This window comes from Pongo pygmaeus, chromosome 1, assembly GCF_028885625.2.
Source record: "Pongo pygmaeus isolate AG05252 chromosome 1, NHGRI_mPonPyg2-v2.0_pri, whole genome shotgun sequence".
Classification (NCBI taxonomy): Eukaryota; Metazoa; Chordata; class Mammalia; order Primates; family Hominidae; genus Pongo; species Pongo pygmaeus.
In genome coordinates this window covers 71,908,571-71,926,370 of record NC_072373.2, presented here as the reverse complement: position 1 = coordinate 71,926,370, position 17,800 = coordinate 71,908,571, and the positions used below count along the sequence as shown (strand labels likewise).

Here is a 17,800-nt window from a genome sequence, read left to right as displayed (position 1 = left end):
GGGAATGCTTCCAGTTTTTGCCCATTCAGTATGATATTGGCTGTGAGTTTGTCATAGATAGCTCTTATTATTTTGAGATACGTCCCATCAATACCTAATTTATTGAGAGTTTTTAGCATGAAGGGTTGTTGAATTTTGTCAAAGGCCTTTTCTGCATCTATTGAGATAATCATGTGGTTTTTGTCTTTGGTTCTGTTTATATGCTGGATTACATTTATTGATTTGCATATATTGAACCAGCCTTGCATCCCAGGGATGAAGCCCACTTGATCATGGTGGATAAGCTTTTTGATGTGCTGCTGGATTCGGTTTGCCAGTATTTTATTCAGGATTTTTGCATCAATGTTCATCAAGGATATTGGTCTAAAATTCTCTTTTTTGGTTGTGTCTCTGCCCGGCTTTCGTATCAGGATGATGCTGGCCTCATAAAATGAGTTAGGGAATATTCCCTCTTTTTCTATTGATTGGAATAGTTTCAGAAGGAATGGTACCAGTTCCTCCTTGTACCTCTGGTAGAATTCGGCTGTGAATCCATCTGGTCCTGGAATCTTTTTGGTTGGTAAGCTATTGATTATTGCCACAATTTCAGAGCCTGTTATTGGTCTATTCAGAGAGTCAACTTCTTCCTGGTTTAGTCTTCGGAGGGTGTATGTGTCGAGGAATTTATCCATTTCTGCTAGATTTTCTAGTTTATTTGCGTAGAGGTGTTTGTAGTATTCTCTGATGGTAGTTTGTATTTCTGTGGGATCGGTGGTGATATCCCCTTTATCATTTTTTATTGCATCTATTTGATTCTTCTCTCTTTTCTTCTTTATTAATCTTGCTAGCGGTCTATCAATTTTGTTGATCCTTTCAAAAAACCAGCTCCTGGATTCATTTATTTTTTGAAGGTTTTTATGTGTCTCTATTTCCTTCAGTTCTGCTCTGATTTTAGTTATTTCTTGCCTTCTGCTAGCTTTTGAATGTGTTTGCTCTTGCTTTTCTAGTTCTTTTAATTGTGATGTTAGGGTGTCAATTTTGGATCTTTCCTGCTTTCTCTTGTGGGCATCTAGTGCTATAAATTTCCCTCTATACACTGCTTTGAATGTGTCCCAGAGATTCTGGTATGTTGTGTCTTTGTTCTCGTTGGTTTCAAAGAACATCTTTATTTCTGCCTTCATTTTGTTATGTACCCAGTAGTCATTCAGGAGCAGGTTGTTCAGTTTCCATGTAGCTGAGCGATTTTGAGTGAGTTTCTTAATCCTGAGTTCTAGTTTGATTGCACTGTGGTCTGAGAGACAGTTTGTTATAGTTTCTGTTCTTTTACATTTGCTGAGGAGAGCTTTACTTCCAACTATGTGCTCAATTTTGGAATAGGTGTGGTGTGGTGCTGAAAAAAATGTATATTCTGTTGATTTGGGGTGAAGAGTTCTGTAGATGTCTATTAGGTCCGCTTGGTGCAGAGCTGAGTTCAATTCCTGGGTATCCTTGTTAACTTTCTGTCTTGTTGATGTATCTAATGTTGACAGTGGGGTGTTAAAGTCTCCCATTATTATTGTGTGGGAGTCTAAGTCTCTTTGTAGATCACTCAGGACTTGCTTTATGAATCTGGGTGCTCCTGTATTGGGTGCATATATATTTAGGATAGTTAGCTCTTCTTGTTGAATTGATCCCTTTACCATTATGTAATGGCCTTCTTTGTCTCTTTTGATCTTTGTTGGTTTAAAGTCTGTTTTACCCGAGACTAGGATTGCAACCCCTGCCTTTTTTTGTTTTCCATTTGCTTGGTAGATCTTCCTCCATCCTTTTATTTTGAGCCTTTGGCTGTCTCTGCACGTGAGATGGGTTTCCTGAATACAGCACACTGATAGGTCTTGACTCTTTATCCAATTTGCCAGTCTGTGTCTTTTAATTGGAGCATTTAGTCCATTTACATTTAAAGTTAATATTGTTGTGTGTGAATTTGATCCTGTCATTATGATGTTAGCTGGTTATTTTGCTCGTTAGTTGATGCAGTTTCTTCCTAGCCTCAATGGTCTTTACAATTTGGCATGATTTTGCAGTGGCTGGTACTGGTTGTTCCTTTCCATGTTTAGTGCTTCCTTCAGGAGCTCTTTTAGGGCAGGCGTGGTGGTGACAAAATCTCTCAGCATTTGCTTGTCTGTAAAGTATTTTATTTCTCCTTCACTTATGAAGCTTAGTTTGGCTGGATATGAAATTCTGGTTTGAAAATTCTTTTCTTTAAGAATGTTGAATATTGGCCCCCACTCTCTTCTGGCTTGTAGAGTTTCTGCCAAGAGATCCGCTGTTAGTCTGATGGGCTTCCCTTTGTGGGTAACCCGACCTTTCTCTCTGGCTGCCCTTAACATTTTTTCCTTCATTTCAACTTTGGTGAATCTGACAATTATGTGTCTTGGAGTTGCTTTTCTCGAGGAGTATCTTTGTGGCGTTCTCTGTATTTCCTGAATCTGAATGTTGGCCTGCCTTGCTAGATTGGGGAAGTTCTCCTGGATAATATCCTGCAGAGTGTTTTCCAACTTGGTTCCATTCTCCCCATCACTTTCAGGTACACCAATCAGACGTAGATTTGGTCTTTTCACATAGTCGCATATTTCTTGGAGGCTTTGTTCGTTTCTTTTTATCCTTTTTTCTCTAAACTTCCCTTCTCACTTCATTTCATTCATTTCATCTTCCATCACTGATACCCTTTCTTCCAGTTGATCGCATCAGCTCCTGAGGCTTCTGCATTCTTCACATAGTTCTCGAGCCTTGGCTTTCAGCTCCATCAGCTCCTTTAAGCACTTCTCTGTATTGGTTATTCTAGTTATACATTCTTCTAAATGTTTTTCAAAGTTTTCAACTTCTTTGCCTTTGGTTTAAATTTCCTCCTGTAGCTTGGAGTAGTTTGATCGTCTGAAGCCTTCTTCTCTCACCTCGTCAAAGTCATTCTCCGTCCAGCTTTGTTCCATTGCTGGTGAGGAGCTACGTTCCTTTGGAGGAGGAGAGGTGCTCTGCTTTTTAGAGTTTCCAGTTTTTCTGCTCTGTTTTTCCCCATCTTTGTGGTTTTATCTACTTTTGGTCTTTGATGATGGTGATGTACAGATGGGTTTTTGGTGTGGATGTCCTTTCTGTTTGTTAGTTTTCCTTCTAACAGACAGGACCCTCAGCTGCAGGTCTGTTGGAGTTTGCTAGAGGTCCACTCCAGACCCTGTTTGCCTGGGTACCAGCAGCAGTGGCTGCAGAACAGCGGATTTTTGTGAACCGCGAATGCTGCTGTCTGATCCTTCCTCTGGAAGTTTTGTCTCAGAGGAGTACCCGGCCGTGTGAGGTGTCAGTCTGCCCCTACTTGGGGGTGCCTCCCAGTTAGGCTGCTCAGGGGTCAGGGGTCAGGGACCCACTTGAGGAGGCAGTCTGCCCATTCTCAGATCTCCAGCTGTGTGCTGGGAGAACCACTGCTCTCTTCAAAGCTGTCAGACAGGGACATTTAAGTCTGCAGAGGTTACTGCTGTCTTTTTGTTTGTCTGTGCCCTGTCCCCAGAGGTGGAGCCTACAGAGGCAGGCAGGCCTCCTTGAGCTGTGGTGGGCTCCACCCAGTTTGAGCTTCCCAGCTGGTTTGTTTACCTAAGCAAGCCTGGGCAATGGTGGGCGCCCCTCCCCCAGCCTCGCTGCCGCCTTGCAGTTTGATCTCAGACTGCTGTGCTAGCAATCAGCGAGACTCCGTGGGCGTAGGACCCTCTGAGCCAGGTGCGGGATATAATCTCCTGGTGCGCCATTTTTTAAGCCCATCGGAAAAGCGCAGTATTAGAGTGGGAGTGACCCGATTTTCCAGTTGCCGTCTGTCACCCCTTTCTTTGACTAGGAAGGGAACTCCCTGACCCCTTCTGCTTCCCGAGTGAGGCAATGCCTCACCCTGCTTTGGCTCGCACATGGTGCGCTGCACCCACTGTCCTGCGCCCACTGTCTGGCACTCCCTAGTGAGATGAACCCAGTACCTCAGATGGAAATGCAGAAGTCACCCGTCTTCTGCGTCATTCACGCTGGGAGCTGTAGACCGGAGTTGTTCCTATTCGGCCATCTTGGCTCCAGCCCAGTTCTTCCTGATTTCTAAACCAAATTGATCCAGCTTGACAATACATTAGGAGCTCAATCCCCACCAGGAGATAGACCAGAATGAGTCTTACCACCCCAAGTCCTGGCTGCAGTGTTCTTGGATAATCCAGTAGGCTCCCTCATGCCCAAATGGCTACAGTCTTCACATTATCCTGCCCCAAGTGCTCTGTCCTCATACCTGATTCCTGCTCTGCATCCCAAATATGCACCAGGATTGGAGTCCTAGACGTTTGCTAATTTATGTGAATTTCCTTTCCTAGTCTCCGTCCTCCTTTCCAAATGCCAGACACCACTGTCTAGGGTCTAGCTTCAAATAAGAGTAACTTCCTGCTGTGAACTGAATGTTTGTTTCCTCCCAAAATTCATATGCTGAAATCCTAACTCCCAATGTGACGGTATTAGGAGGTAGGCCTCCGAGAGGTAATTAGGTCATCAGAGTGGAGCCCTTGTAAATGGAATTAGTTCCCTTATAAAAAGACACAAGAGGGTTTGCTTCTTCTCTCTCTCTCTGCTCTCTGGTATGTAAGAATACAACCAAAAGATGTCCATCTGCAAACCAGGAAGTGGCCCTCACCAGACACCAGATCTGCTGGAATCTTGATCTTGGACTTCCCAGCCTCCAGAAGGGTGAGAAATAAATTTCTGTCGTTTAAGCCCTAGTCTATGGTTTTCTGTTACAGTAACCCGAACTGACTAAGACACTACCCTAGTTTGACACCTGTCTAGCAAAAGTATTATCACTGTTAATGATGCTGCTAATGTTTAGCCACCGGATTAGTGCTGATGGATGTGAACACCCACCTAGATCTAGGTCAGGTTTGCCATGAATCCTTGAGCACTGTGATTTAATGACTGGTTACTCTTGCAAAGGGCAGCTCAGCATTTAAGACATCCCCAAGGCTTCATCCTATTCCTTTATTGAAAGTAAAAATTTAGAAAACAAGCTGAGAAGATCTACATCAATGTGTTATCAGTAGTTATCCACTGGGTAATGTAATGGTAGATGATTTTATTTTCTTCCTCTTGCTTATCCATATTTTCTAACTTTTCTACAATAAATGTATATTATTTTAAAAGTCAAAATTAACTGACATTATTTTTAATCAATAGTGTTAGTTCAACCATCAAATGTGTTATTGTCACATCAGTTACTAATTAAGCATTCAAGCTGCTAAAATGGGACAGTGCTCAAAACTTCCAAGATTGATTAACTGTGCTTAGTCTGCTTTTCTTGATAGAGGTTGAGTCGTTTGTACACTGAACAAGTGTTTATTGAACACCTACTATATGCCCATCATTATCACATGCATTGGGGATACAAAGATAAATAACATGCAATACCTGCCCCAAAGAAGCTCTCAATTCAGTAGAGCAGTAGACATTGAATCATAATACAATGAGTCACAGTACAATGCAATAGTAACACAATGCAATCATCATTCTAATGGATATATCACTGATTTTTCTAATAGAAGAAGCACAGTGGAAAGCAGGAGACTAGAAATGGTAGGCGTGATGTTCAAGGCTATTCCATAAATCAAGCAGGACAGATGAATGCCTGAACAAGAGCAGCTGTGGAGAGACTGGAGGAGAAGGGACATATAGAATATATATATATATATATATGTTTATAAAATATAATCAACATGCATTGATGGTCTGTTGACTGTAGAAGATGAGGGAGAAGAAGAAGTCAAGGATGATCCAAGTTTTCAGGCTGTGGAGATGAGATCATGCTACCTTATTTTTTTTATTTTGGCTAATAATCTTGGAAGAGAAGCCAGTTTGGTGGGGAAGATGATGTGTTCAGTTTTGCACATGCTGACTGTGAAGGGCCTGTGGGACACAGAGGTGAGTATGGTCAATAAGTAGTTGGCTGTAAAGAGCTCAAGAGAAAGGATGGAGGAGAGATGTGGTGGTTGAAGCCACAGACACAGATAGGATCACTGAAGACAAGCTTAGAAGACAAGTCTGAGGAAGGAGCTCTGAGGTGGACATAGAAGAACTGGACACAGAAAGAGGAGCCTATGAAAGTTAACACGGAGGTGCCAGAAAGATGGGCAGATAACCAGAAGAGGATGGTGTCCCAGAAGCCAGAGGTGATGGCTTCAAAAGCAGGACAGTAGTCAACAATGCCAAACGTAGGAGGAATATTGAGAAAGACAACAAGTAAAAATGTGTTCTCTGGGTCACTGGATTTGACAATTAAGAGGTTTGATGATCTTAACAGGAACAATTTCAGTAGGGCCACAGTCAAGGGAGTGAGGAATTAGAAATAGAAATCACTTCTACAGCACATGGAAATTAAGGAAGAGGAGGCAGCAAGTAAAATTACTCTTTCCAGAACCCTAGATGTGAAGAAAAGGGTTGGGGTTACCATGAGGCACTCAGATTTGAAGAATTGGTTTAGGGTGGACTCGACAAGAGAGATTTTCTGCTGATTCATATGAAGAGACTGGAAATACACAACTACTGAAGAAACAAATCTCAGAGAAAATGGGTCACATGGGATCCAGAGCACAGGAACAAAATTTAAACCTAGCCGAGGAAGGGCACCTGTTCCTCTAAGACAGGGAAAAAGAGGTGAAGATGGGCATAGGTGGAGATAAGTTTGAACATAAGGGGACAGAAACCAAGAATTCCCAGTGGAGTAGAATGCCAAGTTCTACTGGCCATCTCTAGGGTGAGAATTTGGTAAGAGACTTGAGAAACATTGTGACGGTTTGGAATGGCCAGTGTGGAATATAGGAGTGGGCTTTAACTAAGAACGTGTGCCCAGAGTAACAAGTGAGCTGGAAATGCACCTGTTATTGAACACCTAGGCTGACTTCAAGCTCCATGAGGATGTCAGCCTTCTGTGCTTTGTTCCGTGCAATATTCGTAGTGCCTTGCACAGTGCCTGGCATATGACAAGAGCTCGATAAAATTTTATTTATAAATGAATGGACACCTTAAATGTATACCAGCAACAGCTTATACTGTATGACTGTACCCAATAGTTTTCATAGCCTGAGTATAGAATTAAATATTGAAAGAGAGTTTCTAGAGAAAGTAAAAGAGACGGCTGAGGCAGTGAGTTTAGGGGGCTGACCTAAGTGTGGATAAAGGGCTGCTGTGTGGGATATAAATGAGACACAAACAGACACAAATTATCTGCATACTTTATTAAAATGAAGTCCCTAGCTAATCTTAAGAGACCCACTCCAACAAGACAGTGAAAGAAAAACATTACAATAATTTTTTTAAAATTCTTAATCAAAGTGGGAATGATGGGATAATGGCCACACATGTATCTCCAGCAACATCTGATGCATTGTGGCTCTTTTTAGTCAGCAAGCATCTCATATTTCTGGCTCCAAGAATGAATCAGGGATTGATGGTTTAGTGCAGAGCAGCCTCTTGACTCCAACTAAGCTACCCCCTGGAAACAGTCTTGGGATATGGAGCTCATGGCCTCAGCCAGTGTTGGCCACCAAGACTTCAGCCCCTTGCTTCAGGTGAGCTGGGTGGCAGACAAGATGCAGAGCATCCTGTGCTGCTCAGCTGTTCTAGTTATTAGGAGGGAGTGTGCCAAGAAAAGATGATGCCTGTGCCAGAGACAATTAGCCTGGCACAGGTGCCATAAGCTACCAGTGCCAGTCCTGGGATTGTTACTCTTACCACAACCTTAGGAGTGAAGGTTTAGGCACAATGCAGGCTTCCTACAGAACCAAGGCACCCTGTGGTTGCACCCACAAAGGACTCCTTCAAATGCCACCTACGTAGCTGCCTGCAAACCTGCCTGCTCTGCATCCACCTCTGCTGCCAAGAGCTGGAGAGGCAGTCTATCATTCAAGAAGAACGACTCTATGCTTCCTTATTAGCCCTAGGCTGGTAGAGGTGGCCCAACCTCCTCCTCTCTTCACCCCTCCCATTTGATTGATGCCCCCTGAATCAAGAACAGTGGGTGGCAGATGGATGCTGCTGTGACTTCTGACCCCATGTCAAACTCCAGCAGGCAGAGGTGACTCATAAACCCACTAAATAAAGTAGGACTGGAATATTCTTGGAATGTTCTCTCAGCTGCAGGCTGATAGGATGTAAATTCCCCAAAGGAGCAAGACAACTTGGTGGTCCTGGAATAAAGTTGTCCAGGTGTGAATCCCAGCCCTACTATGCTGGTTGTGTGAACTTGGGCAAATTACTCTGCATCTCCTTTTCTTCATCTGTAAAATAGAGATAATAATAGAACCTCCTACCTCACAGAGTTATTATAAGGGTAAAATTAGATTAAAACCCTACAAAGTGTTTGGCAAATCACAAAATGCACAATAAATGTTAACAGTTATTATTTCCCTGGAAATACCATAAATTGCCTAAGAAGTATTCTGCACAAGTCATCAGTAAGGGATTAACTGATTATTCATCACTGCTGTGAAATCAACAATTCCTCCTTGACACTTAATCCAATGCCACCATTGAGCCATGAGATCAAGAAGAAATAGAGAAAATGTGTCATACAACAACACAGGAAAAAAATAATGGGCTAAGGTGAAAACAACAAAATTAGAAACTTTAAGAAAATGCAGCCCAGTGCTTCTCACACTGGAGTACTTGTTGTTTCAGGAACAATGCAGGATGCCACGGATACTCATCAATTTTCTTTTCTAAACAATTTTAATAGTATCTTAATTTAGAACAAATACAAATGTTTTGGAATGTAATTCAAATTTGCCTTAATTTTTAGGATGAAGCATGATACTTCAAAGAAATTTTACATGTGCAATGGGACAGATACACATATACACACATTCACACACACATACCCTGTACCCCCAGAAGTCACTCCCTGCCATTTGTTGGAAAATTTTGAGAGATGCACTCTAAATAGAAGCAGACGTTCAGATACACAGAACCAATGAGCTGGAAAGGATCTGTGGAAAGTCTCCATCCCTGCAGGTGAAGCGGTGTCTAAGCCAGACAGACTCAAGCCAAGGCCCTCATGCACATACAGCTCTTTCATTTACAGTCATAGAACTTCAACTACTCTCTATTGCTGGATAAAAAATATCATATTATATAAGACACTAGAAGGTGCCCAGGGGGCTAGTGACACTCTCAGTTTACCTGAGATGGGTAGTATTTGTCCTTCAAGGAAAGTAGGTCTTCCAGCTCCATATAGAAACACACCCCAGTATTTTAGAGTCCAGATGTTTCTTCCTGATGCATGACACACACAGTCACATACGTGACTCGGACTCTCATTGCAGCTGTCTGAATAGGGTAGACAGCCCCCATACCACTCAGCAGTCTGCTTCTCTCTGGGTACAGAGCCGTGATCTTGTTTATATCTCCTGAAAAACTGTCCTTTCCTTCATCATTTTGGGAAGTAGCAAAGGCCCAAAGGAAAGAAAATAGAAAATGAAACCTGGATTTGGTTTTAACTACACCATTTGCTAGCCATGTGCCTTTGGAAAAATCACCTAATCTCTATGAGCCCATCTTTTAAATGAAATTTTTAAATGATATTTTAAAAATGAAATCTCATTTAAAAGGACTGAGATGTGGATGAAATGATATATGGAAAAACACCATAGAAAGTGCCTATTAATTACAGGAGTGGGTTTTCAATAAATCTTTGCTCTTCTCTCTTTCAGGTTCCTTACATTCTGTTAAAGGTGTGAGAAGCTAAACTATATACAAAGCTCATGACTTTGGTACACTACGGGAATTGAGAGCTAAGGCTTTGCAGTCAGAATTGGATTTGGGTTCCAATGCCTCTGCTGATTAGCTGTGAGCCTTCAGGCAAGTTATTTAACCTCTCAGGCTAAGTGTCCCCATTTGCTAAATGAGTGTATAATAATGAATATCTTCATGAGATTGTTGTAGAATAAATGAGATAATGTACTGTGCATGGCCTGTAGGAGGTGCACAATAAGTATTCGATAAATAAATTAATGCATGATCCAGGAAAAGCACTCAGCACAGTCCCTGCACCTTGGTAAGTGTCCAATAAATAGTTGTTGTCAATGTTGTTTAAAAGAGCATAGCACTATTTCTAGCTGGGCATGATGGCTCATGCCTGTAATCCCAGGAATTTGGGAGGCTGAGGCAGGAGGATTGCTGAGGCCAGAAGCTCAAGAAACCCTGGTCAACATAGTAAGACCCTGTCTCTACAAAAAAGAAAAAATTAGTTGGGCATGGTGGCTCACACCTGTAGTCTTACCTAATTGGAAAGCTTTGGTGGAAGGATCACTTGAGCCCAGGAGTTCAAAGTTGCAGTGAACTATGATCATATACTGCACTCCAGCCTGGGTGAAAAAGTAAGACCCTGTCTCAAATAGATAAATAAATAAATAAATAAATAGCATAGCAGAAAAGTTCATTTCTAGGCTGTTCAGAGTATATGTTCTTATTTAGCTTTTATCATAGCAGTTCATATTTAACTTTTATCTTAGCTATTCTTCATTATTGACATAATCTAATCTGAGGTTATTGTTTTTAATTTTTATTCTGCTCTGTCGCTCATCATAATAATCCATTGCAGTCATAGCTTATCTTTCCCAGAGATGCCTATCCTTAGCTCATTATTTTCATTACCCAGTGGCATCAGTAGAATGTCCAATTTAGAGGCAATAAAAGTGATACTTTTACCAAATTCACAGATTGTGTCAGTATCAGTCATCAAGTAGAAGAAAATCAACCACAGGTCTTCCATTGGAATGCTTTTGCTCAGAAGAGCATATGGCTTAGTAATAGCCATGTAATATAGTAATATATTTAACACAAAAATGCAATTATTTAAAATCTATTTCATGTGAATACAATAACTATAACCTTCAAAGTTATCAGTCAGTGTAAATAGGTTTATTCAACCTGATGATAGATATATATTAAATCATAAAAATAAGAATTCAAAGATTAATTTCTGACAAATGGGACAAGTTCTCCTTGTATAAATGTTCATACCATTTTGCAGGTTCTACTGTTCTGCCCACTGTTCCATGTACAGAAATGGCCCATGTGTGTGTACAGTGTGGATGCATACATGTGTTTAAATGGCACTCACATCCCTTGCTCTATCAGTCTGGAATGAGTGACTGCAAATATAGCAAAGCTCCCCAGCAGTGCTGTTCTAATGCTAAATTTAGCATAGCAGGACAATTTCCATAGAAGCCATTTATGATGCCAAAAAACCAAATTCAAATTTCAGGTTCTGGAGGACATTGAAGGGCACAAGAAGATGATTTTCTAAGTGTATCAGTCCATTTTCATGCTGCTGATAAAGACATACCCATGCCTGGGCAATTCACAAAAGAAAGAGGTTTAATGGACTTACAGTCCCACATGGCTGAGGAGGCCTCACAATCATAGCAGAAGGCAAGGAGAAGCAAGTCACACCTTATGTGGGTGGCAGCAGGCAAAGAGAGAGCTTGTGTAGGGAAACATCTCCTTATAGAACCATCAGATCTCGTGAGACTTACTCACTATCATGAGAAGAGCATGGGAAAGACCTGCCCCCATGATTCAATTACCTTCCACTGGGTCCCTCCCACAACATGTGGGAATTCAAGATGAGATTTGGGTGGGGACACAGCCAAAGCATATCACTAAGCATATGTGTCTGCAGTCATTACAAGGGAGATGGCTACAGTTCACTATTTTCTGGGAGCATCCCATAAATGAATTTTGTAGATTCTCTGCATGCAACACTGCTCCTACGATGTAGTTTCTGTACGAGCTTGCTATATGTATTCCCTTTTACACTTAGGATGCAATATTCTGTATGCCTTGTAACATTATGACACTGTGACACTATGTTCTAGTGCTGATCTAGATGTCATTCATTAAATAAATTATGTCGCTAAATGAATCCATCTGTGGTATAATTTCACCCCTGGGAGAATTGTTTTTAATTATCTCCTTCATTCACCAAATAATATTTTAGACAATATTAATTCATTTATGTATGAAATAATAAATGAAGAAAAGCCTTTTCTCCCATATGAACCGAATCTCCATAGCTCCTCTAAGAAAGCTGCTAGCCCTGAAACTAAATGGAAGGAACCCAAAACAGTTTGTGCTCCTATTTAATAACCAAGAAATGGGTAGGAACCCAGGAGTACTTCATTATTGTGTATTTCTTGAGTATCTACTATGTGGCAATAATCATTTTAGGTGTTAAATTCAGGCTACACTAAGTGGGCAAGGTGAACTTGTTCCTTCTCTTCTTGGAGTTTAGTGCCTAATGGGGACACAGCCTAGGTGACAGGCAATTCCAATGATAAGTGCTGGGAGAAGATGACAATGAGAAGCAGATGTAATGCAAAACAAAGGTATCAACCCTCACCAGAGAAGGTTTCTCTGCCAAAAGAAAAAAAAAATCTGTCTCAACTGAGACCTGAAGGATGAAAGTGCATTATCCTGGAAAGAGAGAAAGGAGAGCAAGAGAGAATGTGTTCTGGGCAGAACAGACACGATGAGGGCTAAGAGGCGAAGGAAGACCTGGTACATTTGAAGCATCATAATGGGTTTTATGCTCAATGTGGTTTGAGCTTAGAATGCAAAGAAAAGTTGAGAGCTGATACTGAAGACTGTCCCTGCTTGGCACCCAGACAAGAAGAGTGGAATGTAGAAATGGCAGGTACTCATCATAAGTATGTGCAAACCCCCAGTGTTTAGCTTTTATCATAGCAGTTATATGATAAAAGCCAGGGGGTTTGCACACAGTTATGATGAATACCTGCCATTTCTGCCAGCATCCTACACTCTGGCTTCTGGTAATAAATGATCAATTTTACTTTTATGAACTTCCCTGCCCCCTTTCAGTTTATTTGCCATGTGTGAGACTGACCCCATCTCTTGCTCTATCAATGAGCACAAAATTTAGACCTGGACAGTAAGAGTCTTGCATCTCCCTGGCCATGGTGATCAACTCAGCAGTCAGCACATGTCCAGAGACATTCCAAAAAGTAGGCACCCAGAACTTATGCTTGAACTACTGTGAAAGAAGGATGTTTCTCACTGGGTTGACTGACATAACAGAATGTCAACCTACAGCAGCAAGCAGCCATCTGTCCACCATTTATTCATTCAATAATTAATGACTGAATAACTCTTATGTGCCTCGTGTTGTAGGCATTAGGAATACAAAAATAAAGACATAATTCTATTTCTCAGGTTTTCACCATTAACTGGAGAGACAAATAAAATAAACTAATCACTTTAATAAAATGTGGTAAGTGTTAGGGTAGAAGTTACATACATTATTATATGCAGAGGGAAAGGCAGCCAACTAAGAGAAAGCTATGTTCAGGATGGGCCATGGTGAGTTGAGGTGCCTGCAGGACAATGTACTGGAGGTGTCTTAGGCAGTAAATATGAGTCAAGAGCTCCCAAGAGAAGTCTGCAGAGACACACATCTGTGGTGGGTGGTGTTCATTTGTTTATACTTTGATTCTTTCCTGAAGATTTGTATGTGCTTTGATTTAGCCATTATCAGCATACAAGTCATAATTAAAATCTCAGATATGAATCAGATTGTCAAAGAAGAGCACAGACTTCAAAATAAGAAAATAATAGTTTAAGGTAAAAAGCAGAGGAAGAGAAGTAATGAAGACTAAGAAGGCAAAGTCAGAACAGCATCAAAGGCAACCAAGGGAGGAGAGGCTGTCAAGAAAGGCATAAAAACAACAAACACAGTAAGACATCAAATTACATAAGAACTCAAAAGTGCCCACTGGAGTCCACAGGGTTGGTAAAAGGGTCAGAAAAGGGAGAAAACAGTAAGAAGGGATTGTGTTTGCTCATTGGCTGGTTTGGTGGGTAGTCGGTTGGTGTATTATAAAATGGGAGAGACTTAAAGATGTTTTTACATGTGGTGGAAAGCCAGTGGAAAGACTGAAGACACAGGCAGAATAAAGGAACTGAGTAATGAGTGTGGTGGTTCCACAGGAGGCTTATGGGGATAGGTAATCCAAGAGAAGGGATTTGTCCCAGGTCAGGAAGGACACCTCTCTTGGGGAAGGGAGGCAGGCAGCAACGGTATGAATGCCCATGCAGATAATTTTGTGAGCTAGGCTAGCAGGGCTGATGAACAATAAGTCTATATAAAAATTGTGCTTTTTAAAAATGGATTTGATCCATCATTCTACTAACATGTTATGAATCTCCCACAACTTCCAAAGTCAAAAAGGACTGAACTGATGGTGAGGAGTTCTAGGAAGCTCAGGCTGCACTGCATGGCTGCCAATGGTGGTTATTTTCTGTTCTACTTGAAACCATAGCCTGGCTGATTTTTATTTTATTTTATTTTTTGACTCAGTTAAATTTATTTCAAATCTTAAGCCTATGGGTCACACTTATTTCAAGCAATTTCATTTTCTTAAGAGTCAGGCTGCTGTGTCTTTGCCTCTCAAAAGTCAGCAGCAGTTGAAAAGGTACTTGTTCCAATCAATAACCATTTGAAAACAGAAATAGATATTTAAGATGAGTCTGTGTGGAATTGCTCCCTTTAAGACATCTTTCTCAAAAGCAACCTTTCCACCTATCAACGTTACACTGTAAATGGGCCCATCTAGGAGAATCCTTCAAGTTTCTATTATAGAATATCTCAATCTGATGAGGCCTGGCTGGTGACATGTGAGATCCATTTCAGAAATAAAGCACCTGTCCCCGAATTGGATGTGGAGCTAAGGTAATGCTGTGTGAGAAGCTGTTCAGCAAGGAGAAAATTCACACTAGGTGAGCAATCAATTACTAAAGAGGTTATCCATCCCAATGCATTCATTTTATAGCACATAAACTGAAGTCCAGAGTGCCATATGGTTCACTGGGATCAATGCCAGGATCCGAATCCAGTTCCCCTGACTCCCAGCCCAATGTTCATTTCTCCTCTTATAACATCTGTTACTCTTGCTGGGCAGCAGACTCCTCAGGGGCAGTGACCCACCTCTTCCATCTTGTTCACTTAGGTATCCCCCCACATAGAGAGGTGACAATCAAAAATATCTGTTTGTCAATAAGTTAACCATACTCAGGTTAAGCTGCTGTTGGTCACTTAGGTTTTATGCAGAGCTGAACATCAGAGTAAAAGGTCTCAACACAAAAAAAAAATCACCAACCCATAAATACATGGTTTATGAACTCTGAAAATACTAGAAACTCTAAACACGACTTGGAAGAACAGCAGCCACAGAGCCTCCTCTTGTAAAGAGATCCAAGCCGGAGTTTCATTGTCATGGGGTTGGCAGGCACCACACCCCTAGTCATCTATATAGCTTGAGAACAAAAGTTTCCACACTGCCTCTGAGTCAGTTTTAACCAACTTGAATCCTTAAAATATTTAACAGCCTCTCTCCTTTTCCCAAACACTGTAACTGCTAAGCTTCCTTTCATCTTTCCATAATCAAACCTGCCTAAAGTTTTTTAGTAAGTTGAAATCACATGTTCTTTTGCACATTAACAATCCATTCCATCCCCCAGGGAACAGCCTTTGCCAGAGTATGAAGGAACTCCAAGGAGTTAGGGTTGGAAATTGGCATTAGCCACAGCTGAAGTTAGTTTTTTCAAACAAAACGCTGTGAAGTTCTTCATTTTGCTGAAAACCATGTGCTGGCTTAATGCCTTTTTATTCTGGTTGAGACCAAATGCTTCTCAAATGAGTCTGCTAGAAGGGTCTCTAGTGAGAACTGTATTCCCTCTTAGCATTCTTCAATTTGCATTTGGTTTGGGTTAATTGGTTAATGGTGAAAATAAGTACTTACATCGATTGCCCCTAAATCAGGAGTTGCTGCTGCTGCTGTCTGCTATATCCCATCATGACAGCCTGCTGTTACTCACAGCTGGCAGATACTGTAAACTGTGTTGCCACGTCAGCTGCCCAGAACCTTTCTGCTTCAGCAGCAGTTTCCCATCGGAATGGCTTAATATGCAGCTCCTAAGGCTGGAAACATGATCTGACCACCATATTGAGAAGGTCTGAATAAAAGAGGCCACTCTCTGACATTACAGAAAGAAACCACACACTCCCCTTTGTATTTCTAAATGAGAATTCCAAAGAGAACCTAACTATTACATTGAATTCCTAAACAATCAGGGCAGCAGGTTAATAATTGGGAAAAAATTCCATCGGGATTAGACATTGAAAAAGTGAAAATTAGGGACTCAGCATTACAGATGTTAGTTCATTATAAAATTGTTAGTTTGAAGTAGCAAAAAACTGAAGATGTGAATGCTCATGAATAAAGAAATAGTTGGAAAAATAATGAGATATTTATGTTGTGAAGCATTAGGATACCTAATAACAAATAATAAAACTATGCCAGTTGACTTGGAAGGGTTTCTATGACATATTATTGAGTGAAAATGTATATTATCCCACATGCCATTATATATGCATATGCAGAATTATTTCAGATTATTTTTGAGTATGTAGGTATCAAAGAAGACTATTTATATAATCAGAAGAAATAATAAAGCTGTCTTTATTATGTAAAAATCATTGACAAGTGGTAACTTGCCTGAACTCTTAGGCTTCCAAGCCCTCTGCTGAATCTTAAATGGATCTGGGTTTTTCCTCTCTCTGTTCCAAACACACAAAAGAATCCTAAAGATGACTTCCGCTTATCTGGAAAAGACAAGCCACGCAAAAGAGAAAATGTAAAATCCTCTTCCAGCCCAGACCTCACACAGCCCTTCCCTCTTTTGAGATTGTTCTCAGAGGCAGGTCAACTCTTCACGTCCTTTCTACAGAGGTAGGGACCCCAGAGCATGTTGCTGACAGTGCTGTTCAATCCATACTGTCTCAGATAGTTCCTCCAGGGGTGATTCAGAAATTATTTTAAAAACTACCGATTGCAGAAAAGAGGAGACAGAATTGATCAACCAATCCCTGCATTTTAGCACCAGCCAAAAACTGAGAAATAAGCACTTATTGATCAATGACCAAATAACCAATGCCTCTTACATAATTAGAACACAAGAGAGGTCACTATGTATTTCTCAGCCACTTTTTTGAATTAAAATGAAGTAAGCTGGGCAAGGTGGTTCATGCCTGTAATCCCAGCACTTCGGGAGGCTGAGCCAGGCAGATCGCTTGAGCCCAGGAGTTTGAGATCAGCCTGGGCAACATGGTGAAACCCCATCTCTACTAAAATTATAAAAATTAGCCCTGTGCGATGGCGCGCACCTGTGCTCCCAGCTCTCTGGGGGGCTGAGGTTGAGAGGCATGAGGTCAAGAATTCAGTGAGTCAAGATCACACCACTGCACTCCAGCCTGGGTGACAGAGTGAGACCTTGTCTCAAAAAAAAAATTACGTGAGGCATATGAATGTATTTGGATGTTAAATTATCTTAATTATATAGACAACAGAAGTTTTTTTTTAAATGGGGAAAATTATAGAAAATTCAAATTTTCACTCATCTTAATGGCTGTGTATGAAGTACATACAAGTATGAAGCAGAAGGCACATATGTATTGGCTATTTATTACCCTGGAATGGAGGAAGTTCTCAATGTTAAATAGGGAAAAGTCCTGATTTGGGTAAAATTTCTGAATTGTACAACTGTTTCCAAAATAACTTTTTAGGAGCTGTTCCAAGATGGCCACATAGGAACAGCTTGAGTCTGCAGCTCCTAGCATGATCGATGCAAAAGACAGGTGATTTCTGCATTTCCAACTGAGGTACCTGGTTCATCTCACTGGGACTGGTTGGACAGTGGGTGCAGCCCA

The 17,800-nt window shown here is 41.1% G+C and overlaps 1 protein-coding gene across 2 annotated transcripts in view; it reads right to left on the bottom strand.

The window, feature by feature from the left end:
• SEC16B (SEC16 homolog B, endoplasmic reticulum export factor) overlaps positions 1 to 15,938 on the bottom strand; it is a 67,918-nt gene extending 51,980 nt beyond the window's left edge. The window contains exon 1 of one of the 2 annotated variants that reach the window (XM_063648431.1): positions 15,834 to 15,938. The gene's annotated coding sequence lies outside the window, so the exon portion shown is untranslated. The remainder of the gene's footprint in view (positions 1 to 15,833) is intronic. The other variant, XM_063648425.1, reaches the window with a different exon arrangement.
• Positions 15,939 to 17,800: the final 1,862 nt, after the last annotated feature.